This window comes from Branchiostoma lanceolatum, chromosome 6, assembly GCF_035083965.1.
Source record: "Branchiostoma lanceolatum isolate klBraLanc5 chromosome 6, klBraLanc5.hap2, whole genome shotgun sequence".
In the NCBI taxonomy this organism is placed as follows: Eukaryota; Metazoa; Chordata; class Leptocardii; order Amphioxiformes; family Branchiostomatidae; genus Branchiostoma; species Branchiostoma lanceolatum.
This window is the reverse complement of record NC_089727.1, coordinates 20326316-20341058: the sequence shown is the minus strand read 5'-3', so window position 1 is coordinate 20341058 and position 14743 is coordinate 20326316. Positions and strand designations below refer to the sequence as shown.

The following is a 14743-nucleotide window of genomic DNA, read 5'->3' as shown; positions in this document are numbered from 1 at the left end:
CTGTTCGTGTGCGGACGACCGGTCTATTTGAATAGTATCAGTAAAATAAAATAAAAAGTCACAAGAGCAAAAAGCGGTAGTTAAAAGTGAAAAGTATATCCCCTGTTTCACCACCTCTTCTTCCATGGATCAAACGCGCCCCCTAGTAATGTTTACTAGAACTGCAATAGTTCGTGGTCAGGCGTCGTCCTATTGAAAAGCACTTTGCTGTACCCGTTCAACGATTTCGACATACTGGTATACTATACAGAATATAAACGGACTCCAGCCGACCTACCACGGGACATAAGTAGAGAAAATAACAGTGTGGATCACGTTTCACCTGATGTTTCCGCGAGACCAGGGCTATGAGATTGTTTTAAATCTATGAGACTGAAGCTTCCTTGACAAGGGATACTTGCAGTTCAAGTAAAAATTGCCAGGCGACGCCATTGATCCGTGAAAGGTGCTACTGCAGAAACTATTAAACCTACGACAAAGTTGCACTTTGATTGTGATTTTCTTCTAATCTAAATGAGGATCAGTTATCCAGCAATCAACCTAAAAATTACTGAGGCACAGTTCTTTTCAACAGGGCGTTGCTGTGAACATTTAAATTTGTAATTAGCAGTGTAAGGCGGTTCTTTTGTTCTGGTCCACTAGGATGAAGGAGGAAGCGTCTTTTATAGTGATAAACCAAGCATGCAGTTCTAAAAAGGATTGCCAGGTGGCGCTCTTGATCAATGTGCGAACAGATGCTATGACAGCGTACCTTATACTTTTGATTAGAGACATCCAATCAAGCCATTTGTTAGCACAAGCCAGTGACCTGTCCATGGCACTGAACCCGGCACCAGTTAGACATACAGTCACACATGTTTCTAATGCTAAAGTTGACAAATCGTTTTCTTTTTTTCTGTATCTGTAACTTTGATTTTTCAATGCTTTCAAACCTGACAAGCCAAACACTTAACGTAGCCATCTCTTGTTATAAACAACATTGAAGCAGTTCGGTCCGATATCATATAGTTATGAACGTTTGCTAACTAACAGTCTTACGCGACCAGCTGTTATTTCCAGTCCCGAATAGGCATTTTATACACAAATCAACAATATTAATAATGCATATAATCTCTCCATACACTTCGTACTGGGAAAGCAAAAGCATCAAAGCACCTCCGTATTTTGCAAAGGAAGAAAATAAAGCAGTTGATAATTTGACAGAGAAAAAAACGGAAGCACTTTCTAGCCTGTTTTAGGATTAGCAAAACTTACCCAAATACCAAATTCGATTGTTAGTAAAAACAAGGCACTGATGCAATATCTTGCTGAAATTACGTTACGTAAAATCCGGTTTGAGGAAGAGGAGAGTCGTTATAATTTTGTTTTACAGTTTCACAAATCATCTTATGGTGACTCCCAATCATTTTTCAACATAAAAGAAGAAAATACATACACAACAAACTACGCTTAAATAGGCTAACTGATCTACTTAATTAATAATAATAACCATAACCATAAGGAGAAGAATATGAACTATGGATTTCAAAGCATCACCTGGTGGTCACGTGGAAACTGTAGCAAAGGCCAAGCCTTTATTACGTCATCATGGTATCACGTGATTGTGTATGTAAATGTGCCGAGTGCCGAGAGAAACGTCATTTGTGACGTCACAATGGTGGTCACGTGACATTAAGTGCCGAAACAAGTGTCATCTGTGACGTCATAAGTAGACACTTTCGTGAGCTGAAATCAGTGTAAACGCGATTTGTGTCACTGGCAATACGCTGACATATCATTTTCGGAATACGATACATTTTCTGTGGTTTAATATAATCAGGATTATGTCACTAGCTTGTCACGGTACATGTTTTTGTGCCGAGAGAAACGTCATTTGTGACGTCATTATTGTGATCACGTGATATTAAGGACCGAAACAACTGTCATCTGTGACGTCATAAGAAGACACTTTCGTGAGCTGAATTCAGTGTCGACTTATTTTTTGTCGCTGTAAATACGCTGACATATTATTTTCGGATTACGATAGCACTTCTGAGGTTCAATATGATTGGGATTATGTCACTGGCTTGTCATGGTACATCTTTTTGTGTCGAGAGAAACGACGTCATTATTTGTGATGTCATTATCGTGCACGTGGTCACGTGACATTAAATGGCGAAACAAGTTTCATTTGTGACGTCATAAGTAGACACATTCGTGACTGAAATCAGTGTCAACGCGATTTGTGTCGCTGTCAATACGCTGACATATTATTTTAGGAATACGATAACGTTTCTGAGGTTCAACATGATCGGGATTATGTTACTGGCTTGTCACGGTACATGTTTTTGTGCCGAGAGAAACGTCATTTGTGACGTAATCATCGTGGTCACATGACACGATTTGCTGAAACAAGTGTCACTTGTGACGTCATAAGTAGACACTTTTTCGAGCTGAAATCAGTGTCGACTTATTTTGTGTCACTGTCAATACGCTTACATTTAATTTTCACGATAACGTTTCTGAGGTTCAAGATGATTGGGATGATGTTACTGACAACTGCCTTGCTGCAGAGCCTGGTCACCAAGTCGGTAGAGTTTCTTATTCAAGGTGAGTACAATTTCACGTCATGCATTTTGCGGCCAGCAAGGGTTATAATGTACGAATCTAAGTTATCGAAATTTGTTTTTAATATAACGTTACCTAATGGCTATATCAACATGTTTTACGTAAAATAATCGTGATTTGGCTAGACAGCTTTAACAAGTTTGCATTTCCTACAAGAATTTTTCTATTTGACGTTCTTAAAGTCTTCGCTGCCTTTCGAATAGTTGACTACGTGAACTAGTGTTCTGGAACGGTCTAAACTTAACATAACATATCTGACTTAAAGTATCATAAACTTAAATCTTGTCTTTATAAAATTATCTTGACATGTTTTCTACTTAAGCTCCAAAGCGTCCTATGAAAACAAAAGAAGACATTGGAGATGACGGCAAACCGTCAAACGGAAAGAACGAGACGGGATTTGACGGGAAGGACATTAACCTCGTTCCCAGGAAGGTGGATACAAAAAACGGAAGTGCCGAAGCGCGCAAGCTAGACTCTGGGAAGCCGAGGACAAAGAAGGTTGCTTCCATGGATGTAGATCGTATCAACCAGGCCACCAAGTCATCACAAACTCCTGTAAAAACGACCCGACCCAGGGCTTTCGGAGGGCTGAGAAAAGGTTTTCTCTTGTGAAGAAACAATATTGAATAGGAGACCAAGAAAAAGTCATAAAGGTAATATAATTAAATCGATGACTGTAAAGGACTTATGAATACATATAGAGAGTTAAATTTTCATTAGAAGTATTAGGAGTTCGCTGTTGAGAACGTTAACGACGAGAACGTGTTCACAGTAAAAATGCATAGCGATTATCTTACCATTTACAGTAAACTAATGCACCCTATGTATCTAGTATCTATCTGCTCTTTCGGGAAGCACATATGTCCTCACCAGTATTCTGTACACTGCAGTGAACGCATGTTTAGTTAACTTCTGCAAACATCTATATAGCTATCGGAGGCGTTTTATATAATATATATGGTTTACATGTATCAATCATATATTACAGTTTGTATTTTCTTTTAAACGTTAAAGGGCTTTTTTGCTTTAGCTCAAGCTTGGGATGTATGTATAAAGGTTTAAAAAACACTACGGTTTACTAAAGGAAAACCATACATGCATTTAAAAAGAAGACGATATACAAAAAAAAGATATTGTGTATATCAAAATCTTTAACAACAAAATGCATCTTGATGTTGAGTTGTGCTGTTGTTTCATGTTGTATTTGGTACATACATGACACGATGTAACGTGCTTCTGAGTGAATCCCTTTCACATATCGATAATTACCTTCCCCCGACTTTGCTCCCGATCACTGAGTTACCGTTGTGAGTAGAATTTGAGCGTAGAATGGACAGATTACCAATTTCCAGTTCGCTCCTCTTATCTCATCTAAACAAAGTTTGACTTCTGGGACTTTTTTTAAAAAATTGTGCTGAAGCAGGTAGCTTTTAAAGACTAGTCGGCAACTTGATTTGCCTACCAACTTCTAAACACAGCTTGCTCGTGACTTATTCCCAATTAATCAGGGTCTAAAAAAGGCGGGGAAGCCATGGTCGGCTATGTGTGACGTGACATTGTATGTAGCTCAGAAAAAGAATACCGCTGTAGAAGCACCTTTATCCGTATATGTACAAATACGATATATGATTCAGTATATTTGTCATTATAATACTGCATGTCATTGTAGCTTGACTAAAATCTAGTGCAAATTCGATCTGATTGTTTTTACGCCGATTTATCATACCAATCTGTAAGTACATAGTAAGTATGACAACAGTACTTTAGGCATCGAACACTTTCAGTCAAAAGCTATGAATAAAGATGTACACGTACAATATCTATATATGATATTGAATAGTTTGTAGTACTCTAGATGTATGAAATATGTGAAAACTTTTTTCGATGTCGATTATGATATCTGACTTTATGCATAAGCCTGCGTGATTCTATCATTTCATCGCATGTTATTGATAATAAATGAAAAAAAGTATGATCGATCTGATGTACATTTGAAAGTGATTGAATTGCTGCTTTTTATTATTCGTAGGACGAAGGACAGGTATTTTTTTGTGTGTGGATAGTGTTCAGGAAAAATGATAGATTGCTTGGTAGCGTGAGGACGGCTAGTCTTATTGAATATTGACAGAAAAAAACTAAGGCGCAGAAAGCATTTATCATAAGTGAAAAGCATTCCTCCTGCTAAAGCAACTCTGTCTTTATGGATCAAAAGCGCCCCCTAGCAATGATAACTAGAACTGCAATAGTTCTTCGTTAGGCGTCGTCCTGTTGAAAAGTACTTTGCTGTGCACGTTCAACATTTAGGAAATATTGATAGATTGTATGAAAAATAGACGGACATACATACATAGAGAAAACTACACGGTGTATCTTGTATCATTTGAGGTTCTATTCGGTCCACGAGATTGCTTATGATCTATGAAACTGAAGCAATGTCGACAAGAAATACTTGCAGTTCGAGTAATAATTGCCAGGCGACGCTCTTGATCCATGAAAATAAAGGCGCTACAGAAGAAACTGTCTAACCTATGGACAAAAGTTGCACTTTGCTTGTGAGTTTCTTATATTCGAAATAAGAATCAGTCATCCAGCAATCAACCTAGAAATAACTAAGGCACAATCCTTTTTTACAGGACGTAACTGTGAACAGTAGTTAACAGTACCAGGCAATGTTTTTATCCAAGAGAATGAAAGAGGCGTCTCTGAAAGAAGACACAAACTTGCAGTTTTAGTGAGGATTGCCAGGTGACGCTTTTGATCCATGGGCATAAAGATGCTGTAGCAGCAAACCTTATACTTTTGATAAGAAATATTCAATCAAACCAGTTGCCATCAAAGAAGCAAGTGTCCTGTCCACGGTGCTGAACGCTAATGAAACGCACAAGGAAACTCACAAATATACACAAACACACAGACGCACAAACACACAAACATATACAGACATACATAGAAACATACACACATGGACACACACACGCACAAACACAATCACACACACACACAAACACACAAATGCACACACATACTGAGGAAATTAAAACGACATTTGAATAAATGCGTTAATTAGAAATTTCCATGAACCTTTGGGTGAACATAGCCAGCATATCTGTCGTTATTGTTTGATTTTGGATGACAATCGGTGACCTGCTAGCAGCTATTTTATTGGTCTTGTCAAGAAATCGCTAGAAAACAATTAAATGTAAGATAGTGTACTTTTAGTCAATGAAAGCTATGTCCCCACTTTTTTCCCAGTTACATGCAAACTAAGATTGTACCAAAATCTTTCGATGCACATCCCCTGGTAATATCACTGGTCAGGAGTCCTTTGAATAGTATACGTGCATTCCTAAAACGTTGAACGTGCACAGTAAAACACTTTGAAACTGGACGACGCATCAACACGAACTATTGCAGTTGTAGTAAACATTGCTAGGCGACGCTTTTGATCCATGAGCTGCTGTAGTAAAAGCTGTACTTTTCTTAAGTGACGAACGCCTTTAGAGCTTGATTTCATGCCATCGGGAGCTCCCCGGTAACTCTACGGCGCTGGGAGGGGTGCCCGTCCGCCCGGACAGATTAGCCCGCTCGGGGGTGGGTTTACGGCCTTGGCTTATCTACGATGGCTGCTGCGTATTAGGTGCGAAACATGGCGGTACCGAAACTGAGTGATTTTCTGCTGCAGTTACTTACTGAGTTCATGCCCGCGGTCTGGTGCAAACAGACCGTTGCATCGGCACCTGCGCTCCTGTGTGTCTATATATGTTTATGTGCGCTCGTGTCTGCTGGATTAAGCGATAGGGAATCAAAGGAATGTACTGAATCTTTAATTTCACAGCAGAAGTTACTTTGCGTGTATCAAAAAAAGGCTGCTGGTGTTTGACCAACATTAATATCTAAGATCTGATGAGGACCACAATTTTCAGCATTGAACTGAATAAAAATTTCCCCATGAATAATAATAGCTTAGCCTGAGTGTCATCCTGTTTTAAATTTAGTTCCAGACTCTACCTCTGTAAAGGTAGAGCCTTGAAGTTCTAAACAGGATTACGCTCAGGCTAATAATAGCTATCAATTATTAAATGAACAGATAGAATTGACGAATCGTAGACAGCATTGGCGTCCAAGGACAGCCAATGTATGCAAATGTGGCCGTCCTTAACAATGACGTTATCGGCATTGTTCGTCTTGCGGGAGTTCCCGATGACGTCAGCAACAGAACAACAAAATGTCGCATCCAGGAAATAAGTCAAACCGTCAGCGCCTGTAGCCGCCATGGACCCTCTCCACCGTCAGGTTATCCTGGACTGTTATGACGACATGGCCCGTGACATGGACCCGGGTCTGGTCTTGCGGTACAGCGCGGTCCACTGGCGAGACGGAGACCCAGGGTTCATACGGGCCAAGGCGAGGACAGAGGGACCACACGCCGGGGCCAGGGCGCTGCTAGACAGGCTGTTGAGTGGGTGTCCAAACGTTCGGATTGTTTTGAAGACCTAAGTAGAACAAACTACGAAAAGTACGAAATTATGGTGTTACCTTAAGCTTGTAGAGCAGTGGTATGGTTAAGATTCAGACATAGTAACACCCTGTCATACAGTTTACTGATCATTTGTTTCCACAAAACAGATTTACCTTTGGACGGTTTCGACGACTTTGTTCAAAGCCTGAGAGAAGTCCCTTACGATCACCTGGTAGAGCAACTACTAAGGACTCGAGAACGTCTTAATATCGCAGTGGAGAGGGGAGAGATAAGGAGGAGAGATCTTGGAAGGCGGCTTGAAGGTACAAGCATTAAAAAGAAATTAAAACATCATGTACATTTGCGCTAGAGTCCTTTAGCCTCAAGTACTTTACTGTTCACGTCCCGTCTAGGGGTTGTTGTTAACGTTGTTATTAACTTTTAATAAATCATATACAGGAGTCTTATCTAAGAGATATGCTCTTTTTATTTGATTGCGTGTGCGTAGTAAGTTTCCATGCCAAATCTGGGGGAGGGGGGTTACGTGCAGACACACCCGGTCTCACATATCTCGCACGCTATCATCATGCTTCATTACTCATGAATAATGTATCGACGATTACGCAAGGACATCTTGTCAAAGGTAAACAAAGGTTGGGCTATGACATACACTGTGCAAATGCTTCTCGATCGGGGCAAAGGTCAACAATATAGGCTGGGGCCTAATTTAATGACGTCATAAGTCAAAATCAAAGATGGCGGAACATACCATTACCTTAGGTATAAACAGTCAATTATTTCTCTAAAATCGCCAGTACCTGGTATTTTTTTAAACAAAAAACATTCACCATCCTCTAAAAATTTTGTGGCCATGGGATAAGTAGTTTATGAGCTACAGGGGTCTCAAAAGATCCTCCCCCCCCCCCGTCCCAGGATCACCAAAAAATTCCGTGTCTAAATAGGATTAAAATTCCTGGCCTGATATCATATTATACAATATGACGTTATCAATTTTTTTTAATTGAACTTTTCAGGTTTCCCTGATACTAAAATCTAAGACACATCTAGCACTTATCACATAATAATAAAAAGACAACAATATCGCCACGATATATGCAGATATCAATTGCCACTGATAATGTGGAGTCCGATTCCTAAATGTCTTTTTTGTTTCTTTGTTTTCTCCTTTAGTGTATACAATCCTACATTATTATTCCTGGAGTCCGTCCACACTAAATGAAATTAAATCAAATAGAAAAACAAAACTTACAAAATTGTTTGATAGTAATCTAAACAAAATCATAAATAGTACACTCAATCGTAATTGCGAGGGGTCAGAGTTCAACTGAAATAACGGAAAACATAATTTTGATATGGTGTGCAAAAAAACCCAGAAGTAATAGCGATTCACAAGATGTGAATATCTGAACATAATATAAACGTTTACAGAAGAAGTGTAATAATCATGATAAAAAAAGTCATTCAATAACTTAAACATCTTGTAATTAAGTACATTTCATCATATTCTTGCTTGTGTTGTGCAGAGGTCGACAGATGGGCAACAAACAGAGGGATAGCCTTAACTATAGGCATTCTGATGACCAGTTTCGTAGTGATCTGTGCCTGGATGTACATGGTTCTTTACGACCCCAGAATATACGGTCAGTTTTCTTCTTCGTTTTGTTGTAAAGATACATGATTTAACAATAACGGCACTTGAGGACAGAATTACTGATTCTGTGTGGAAAAAGATCTGTATCGTTATCTGAACGGGACACCCATCTTATTTCTGCCACAGAATCAACCTTCCTGGCTGTCTTCCCTCGTCGTCTCAAGACATTCGTGGGAAGAGAAGACGTCTTCAGTAGGATCGACGCTTGTCTTGAACAGAACAGGACCTGCCTCATCAAAGGGCTTGGCGGAGTGGGGAAGACATCACTGGCCATCGAGTACGGGCACAGGCGTGCGGGGAGATACCCTGGCGGGGTGTTCTGGGTCAGGTTAGCCAGTAAGGGTGACACGTGTTCCAGTATTAGTCAGTACAGCTCCTACATAAGTGATTCTATGCAATTGAACAATGATCTGAGTTGCCTGGCTGCGATGATGAACTTGAGAAGTTACATGACAAATTCCCTAGATTGGTTGTTGGTAGTCGATGAGGCAGTTAGAGAGACCATGAAAGAGCTAGAGTCTCTGCTGCCTCACACCTTGAAGGCAACCACGCATGTTCTGCTGACTTCTATCGAACGTCAAAGACTTGATAACGAGCCCATTGCAGTGGTCGATCTCCCCCCGTTTAGTGAAACTGAGGCTCAGGCAATGTTTGATAGAACCGTCAGACCCAGTAGTAAGAAGGACAGAAATGAGATAAAACATCTCAGCCGATCCCTGGGACATCATCCTCTGGCCTTGCAGTTCGCATATGCATACATAGAAGAGACTAGATGCACTGTTAAAGAATATAATGATAAATATACCGGAGGCAACGCGACGGAGAAGGTAGACTTGCTAGATGAAGCGGACGTTGAACAATTCACAAACAAAAGGATACGACGAGCATTTGACATCACTTTTCAATACGTGTCACAACTGTCAAGCAACGCCGCTAAGCTTTTAGATATGACATCTTTTATGGGCCCAGACTGCATCCCCTGTCCAAAACCCAATAGGAAACGCTTTGGAAGACTATTCAATACATCTGACAAGTTAGACAAATTAGATACGAAGAAAATGATCTCCGTCTTGGAGAAATTTTCCCTGGCTTCTCCATGCCACGCCTTTCAACACTGTGCGTTCAGTGTGAACAGGATAGTACAGGAGGTTGTTGTGGCACAAATGAACGAATCCCTGAGGCTCACCCATCTGAAAAACGCTTTGAAATATAGCACATTGTTTCTTAGGAATAGTAGTGGTACATCCAGGGTCCAGGCAGAGTTTCTGATGTCCCATGTGCATTATCTGGCCTTGAATATCGAAAGGTACCAAATGACAGTCTCAGTCACTGCCTCATTAACATTCCTGAACAAGTCCGCTGAGTTATTTTGCCGATGGGGTGCATGTGAACAAGCTTACTTTTTTCATCAGGCTAAAGTGTTGATATTTTTCAGACAAGGTCCTACCCAGAATCTGTGCTATCACCTTCGCGAGCATTTAACCTTTCTCAGCACCACTCTGCTACCATGTTTGTATAAAGGCGATTTGCCCGTTGACTTACTAGTGCACTTGGCTGATAACTTGTTTTGGGCAGCAGCGGAGTTGGAAAACATACAACCCTCATATAGTGCCGCCACTGTCTCAGCTTCATGTGATTATAACCACGTCTTAAAGTCAGTGGATAATATCACTTTTTCAATTTACGAGAGACTTCTTCAAAGTCGAAAACTGGACAACGTAGATTATTCTCATGTACCCAAGTCCTATTTTTTCAATGTATTGACATACATTGATAAAACGCCATTTGGCAATTTGAAACATCTTTTTATTCCAAATCCGACACCAACTGTCGAGCCAGAAAAATACTGGGAAGGGCTTTATAATATGGTGATTACTGCGAGTGGCCTACTTAATAACGACCCCGACCAGTACCTATTAATGAAACAATTCCTTCGTGATTTGGAGCACTGTGGTGATGATTTAAAGTGCAATGACGTGACAAAGGATCAGAGCATGGTGCGCTGCTGCAATCTGATGGAGCACGTTTTACGTGTTCTACAATCTTATAGGGGGAAAATACAGAATGTGAGAAAGGTTGTCGCTAAAGTTTTGTTCATGTACTACAACTCCATGGATATGTCTTCATGTACCAATAAATACTATGAGGTGATGCTAGGGCTGCCCAGAGAGAGTAAAGAGTTTGATATTCTGGAATTCGCTCGTGAGGACTGGCATGCACTTTTAGGGGACCCTGGAGTGCTAAAATGTGTTCTGTCTCTAACAAATACACAAAGTCCGAAATTAGGGAAGAGAGATTCTATTTCGCCATCCGCGTACTTAATGTTTCACCAACACATGAGGCTTGTCCATCATAAAATTGTTTTGTCTCGTTTCCCGAGAAAATTTATTGATGAAACCATTACTGAAGAAACAGACCGGAGTAAATGTACAACCTTCCCATTTGAAGAATGTACACTGTCAGCTCTCTTAGGGGCTCTGACATCAGTAGAAAATGAAGCTAGCACATGGAAACTGCTGGACCTCAGCTCGCTGCCTGGTCTGTTGAAGAACATGGTTGGTATATTTAACAATTTTAAAACACTTATTAAAGTCAATGAAAATAGATTAAAGGTTTTAGGTACCATAATCTTAAAAGCCGATAGTTTGTTGAGATGGCTGGATGATACAGATCCCAACGATACTGGGCAGCGTGTACAGCTTGTTATTCTTCAAGGTCTTCTGAAACAGACTTTGTCATGGTCAATTTCTGATGAAACCGACAAAAAAGAAATTGAGAAAATTGACTTTCTTTGGCAAGTTTTGCTGGATGGTAGATCAAGTAACCCACTATCCTCATGTAAACATTATCTTGAATTGAATCGTGAATTCGCTAGCAGACAGAGCGATATCTATAAACATAAAGTTACAGGTTGGAAGCATGGAGTTGAATATGGCAAACAAATCACCTTGCAACACCTAAATTCGATCAGAAACGTTAACAGCAGAAATCTTTTTGTTTCGGCACTCTGTTCAGGTGGAATTCCAGCAATGAAAACACTTATTCCGTGTGAGACTTACTTTAGGCAAATACTGTGGATCTGGAACAGAATACAGGAAATTTCCGAACATGCGAACTGTTCCTTTACGCATACATGCTCCAACTGCTACAAATTTAACATTACATGTGCTACAAACTTTATTGACTCTTTAGACACGTTTATGAGCAGCGGAAAATGCCATGACTATGCTTCCAAACAAAAGGGAGAAATGCTTCTCGGACAACCCCTCTCTGACAAAGGTGACAATTTTTACTTTAAGCAGAGAGAAGACAAAGTGGTTGCGGTAGTCCACAAAGTACGGAAATTCTCCTTAGACCACCTAGGATTCCCCGTCACTGAACAGGACATCAGGAAAACTAGAAAACGAGACAAACAATTGACACCGTGATATCGTCGAGGGTAGCGTGTTGCTGCATGCAAAAAAGCTACCCAACCTATTCACCGTTATTACATATTAGCACTTCTTGTAGGTAAATTATACAATATAGCTATATTCTTGGTTACGGAGCGGCCACGTTTGCCGTAGGTCGGCATACGTTTTGATGTAGGATTTCAAGCAGGCTGAGAACAAACCCACGGCCGTAAAGGATCTAAGACTGCCTTTTGTATAACAAGACAGCTGAATTCTGTATACGGGACATGCATGGCAGTCCCAAGAATGTACGGGCTTGAATAAATGGGGGTACGATAGTAAATATGTAAATTATGGACTTTAATTGCTGGTACGATGTATGTTACTAGGGCTGAACTTGGCATGTCAACATATTGCTTACAAACATAACATCACATTTTTGTAGGCAATTTAAAAATAAAGACACTATGGATGGATTCTAGTGTGGTACATGGTAACTTTTGTTTCCAATTTTTGTTATAGTGTAGCAGTATGTCTAAAATGCTGAACTTGGACAGCAAGTTACTTTTCAACAGGATGACGCCTAACGAAGAACTATTGCAGTTCTAGTTACCATTGCTAGTAAATATCGCTTATAATAAACGCTTTCCGTGACCAGCCGTCCTCACACGAACAAGCAGTCCTGTTTGCTGAACACTATTCACGCACAAACACACCAGTCCTTGGTGCTAAACACTATTCACACACAAACATACCTGTTATTGGTGCTGAACACTATCCACACACAAACATACCTATCCTTGGTGCTGAACACTATTCACACACAAACATACCTGTTATTGGTGCTGAACACTATCCACACACAAACATACCTGTCCTTGGTGTTGAGAACTATTCACACACAAACATACCTGTCCTTGGAGCTTAACACTATTCACACACAAACATACCTGTCCTTGGTGCTTAACACTATTCACACACAAACATACATATCCTTGGCGCTGAACACTATTCAAACACAAACATACCTGTCCTTGGTGTTGAGCACTATTCACACACAAACATACCTGTCCTTGGTGCTAAACACTATTCACACACAAACATACCTGTCCTTGGCGCTGAACACCTTTAACACACAAACATACATGTCTTTGGTGCTGAACACTATTTACACACAAACATACCTGTCCTTGGCGCTGAACACCTTTAACACACAAACATACATGTCCTTGGTGCTGAACACTATTTACACACAAACATACCTGCCATGGGTGCTGAACACTATCCGCACACAAACATAACTGTCCTTGGTGCTGAACACTATTCACACACAAACATACCTGTCCTTGGTGCTGAACACTATTTTCACACAAACATACCTGTCCTGGGTGCTGAACACTATTCGCACACAAACATACCTATCCTTGGTGCTGAGCAATATCCACGTACGAAAATACATGTCATTCGTTATTCGAAAAATGGAAAACAGCATTTCAATCACAAAATATCAGTTATTTGTTCCAGGCATTCACTAACCCATAGTTATTACAGCAATGTATACACAGATAGATAACCTAAATACATAATTACAAAACAAACATAATTAAATTCTACATTAACAGACGTTTCCAGAGGTTTGTGAAGCATGTATTGCGATAACATTTATCCGAATTAAGTACAGACTGAACAGTGGTGTTAAGTAAAAGGGAAAGAAAGTAAACAACAACAAAAAAAACTTTTAACGCCGGTATCAGTCGTATTAAAAGCAAACATCTCCCTGGCATATAACGATAAGAAGGATAATTTTCCTACCTTTGCTATTTTGTTAAACATTAACAACGATACAGACAGTTTGGCATCTTGCGAAGAAACTAAATGGGAACAGCAACAAAATCCGTAAAGCTCATGGCAAAGATGCATAGGTGCATGTACATTTTTCGACCCTATTCAATACAAACAAACATGCACGCATTGGTTAAACCCTAACTCATTCCCCTGGACATAATTTATATACATTTTGCATGTATTATCACATAATATAACACCAGGTTTGTAGTAAAGATTACAAGCTGCATACCCTGACAGATTTATTTGATCCACTCATTGACCTTTCGATAACTGCGATGGGTTCTTTTATGTGCCCAAGGTATAGACTTCCTTGAACACGTAATCTTTACTTATTATATAATAACGTACTATCCGATGGACGTCTCTAATTGAAGCTTGATACTCTTTTTAACCGGAATAAAGGGGGGGGGGGGTAGGTGAAAAGTAAACAACGTCGGAGAAATTTAGGGGATTCAAACCTAGGACCTCATTGGCCAACACCCTACTATTACTCGACGCTACGATTTCCTGGGAAGCAGATATAATAGACTGACATAAAAATCCATAGAAACTAGTACCTATCGTTATCTTAAATCCTTATCGCCTTGTATCATAAGATGGTGAATGATACTCTTCAAGCAGAGAATGGTGGAGAAGATCGTGACCCTTTTATTATATGCCCCGTGTTTCGTCCGGGATTGCGGACGAAAAACGGTGAATATAATAAAACAATCACCATCTTCTCCACCAACCTCTGCTTGGAGAGTAGGTGAATGAGTCCAA

The 14743-nt window shown here is 40.0% G+C and overlaps 1 long non-coding RNA gene across 2 annotated transcripts; it reads left to right on the top strand.

Annotated features, from left to right (window-relative positions):
• Positions 1–6836: 6836 nt before the first annotated feature.
• On the top strand, positions 6837–11513 carry LOC136436990 (uncharacterized). 2 transcript variants are annotated; one of them, XR_010756125.1, is made up of 4 exons: positions 6837–7069; positions 7237–7392; positions 8614–8730; positions 8868–11513. It is a non-coding gene; the product is annotated as an uncharacterized lncRNA (long non-coding RNA). The 2 variants fall into 2 exon arrangements; XR_010756124.1 differs by having other exon boundaries at positions 6837–7392.
• The last annotated feature ends 3230 nt before the right edge of the window (positions 11514–14743 follow it).